At 40.3% G+C, this 2,229-nt stretch overlaps 1 protein-coding gene across 1 annotated transcript in view; it reads left to right on the top strand.

Moving 5' to 3' along the window:
• Positions 1-2,229, top strand: part of LOC101354524 (radial spoke head 10 homolog B) — a 113,361-nt gene that overhangs the window by 52,993 nt on the left and 58,139 nt on the right. The window lies entirely within an intron of this gene.

Here is a 2,229-nt window from a genome sequence, read left to right as displayed (position 1 = left end):
AAAATGTTTTACATCCTACTTTGGTGAGTGGCGTCTGGGGTCTTAAAAGCTTGCAAGCGGCCATCTAAGATGCATCAATTGGTCCCAACCACCTGGAGTGAAGGAGAATGAAGAACACTAAAGACACAAGGAAAGTATTAGTCCCAGAGACAGAAATGGCCACATAAACCAGAGACTTCATCAGCCTGAGACCAGAAGAACTAGGTAGTGCCTGGCTACCACCAATGACCACCCTGACAGGGAACACAACAGAGAGTCCTTGATGGAGTGGGAGAAAGGTGGGATGCAGAACTCGAATTCTAGTAAACAGACCAGATTTAATGGTCTGACTGAGACTGGAGGAACCCCAGAAAGCATGGCCCCAGGATTCTCTATCAGCCCAGAACTAAAATAATTCCGAGGCCAACTCTTCAGACGAAGATTGGACCGGACTGTGGGACATAAAGTGATACTCGTGAGGAGTGTGCCTCTTAGCTCAAGTAGATACAAGAGACTAAACAGGCAGCTTCTGTCCGGAGGTGAGATGGGAAGGCAGAGAGGGTTAGGAGCTGTTTGAACAGACATGGGGAATTGGGGTGGAAAGGAGGAGTGTGCTGTCACAGTATGGGGAGAGCAATTAGGGTCACATAACAATGTATGTATAAATTTTTGTATAGAAGACTAACTTGAAATGTAAACTTTATTTAAACTACAACAGTAAACAAAAAAAGAAGAAAGGGAAATGAGATAGTAATTCAAATGGTTTATGACAGCAAATAGCTCCCTGGGTGGTGCAGTTTGTGTTTGACTGCTAACCTAAGAGTCGGCAGTTTGAACCCACCCAGCAGCACTGTGGAAGAAAAGCCTGGTGATCTGCTTCTGTAAAGATTACAGCCAAGAAAATTCTATGGAGCAGTTCTACTCTGTAACACAGGAATAACCATGAGTTGGAATTGACTCAATGGCAATAGGTTTGGTTTGGTTTTGGTTAATAAGAGTGGAAGGAATAGAAACGGAGAGTGCCTTCTATGCTTCCAGATTAGAGGATGGTATGGCCAGCTGACCTGCAGTATTTTTACCCCTTTTCATAAACAACAGGACATACAGTGCCCACCTACATTTTCTGCTTCTCATGTTTTTTGGGAGGATGTTATCCCACTTATAGTATGTGTTGTCACTGGGTCGGGGATGTGCATAACTGCATAAAACAGAACGAAGTTCATTGGCACCATATCGCTGTGTTGAAAGGTTTTTGTATGAGGTGGTGCATCCTGGAGGTGTGATTGGGTAAAACTTCTGTCTCTTTGGGCTTCTGTACAGTGAGATAAGCCTTGTAAGTATATTTACCATTTCCTGTGTGTTATTGGGAAAGTGTGGTTTTCAGGATTAGGTAATATTCAAGTGAATAACTTGTTTTCAGGTGCAGTCCAATGTATGCGTGGTTGTAGCATGCTGCATGACCACTGGGACATATGATTTCCACCTGTCCTACCACCAGAGTACACTGGGACATACGTATTGCACATAATATTTATCAAAATCTGTATTATCTACCAAAAGTTCAGACATACTCAATGATTCAGCATGCATTCTGTTAATGAAAAAACATTACATAAACAAAAATATGAAATTCATTCATAAAAGGGTTACATGGCTAGGTGTGCGTTAGTAAGAAAGAGGAGAGGAAGAATATCATTTCCAAAATTTATTGTTCATAAAAAAATAACTTTAATGTTATTGTGGAAAATGGGGAGATTATGTAATTTATACAATGTCCTCATAATAATTACTGGTAGTTTTTGTTTCATGATACTTTTTATTTGTACTTGTGGGAATATACGTGTTAAAACTAAAAGAATCAAATACTAATAACTAATACCCTAAAACAAAATCCACTGCCAAAGAGTCGATTCCGGCTCATACTGACCCCATAAGATTTCCAAGGCTGTAAATCTCTACAGAAGTAGACTGCCACATCTTTCTCCCACAGAACTTATGGTGGCTTTGAACTCCTGAACTTTTGGTTAGCAGTCAATTTCTTTGACCACTGTGCCACCAGGGCTCTAATAACTAATAGAATGCTTTAAAAATTTTTTCTATTGTACTTTAGATGAAGGTTTACAGAACAAATAGTTTCTCATTAAACAGTTGGTACATGTATTGTTTTATGACATTGGTTAAAAACCCCACGACATGGAAGCTCCATAGACACATCTAAACTCCCTGAGGGACTGAATTGCTGGGTGGAGG

The sequence above is a fragment of the Trichechus manatus genome, unplaced genomic scaffold (assembly GCF_000243295.1).
Source record: "Trichechus manatus latirostris isolate Lorelei unplaced genomic scaffold, TriManLat1.0 scaffold00077, whole genome shotgun sequence".
NCBI classification, from domain to species: domain Eukaryota; kingdom Metazoa; phylum Chordata; class Mammalia; order Sirenia; family Trichechidae; genus Trichechus; species Trichechus manatus.
This window is presented reverse-complemented; position numbering and strand designations above follow the sequence as displayed.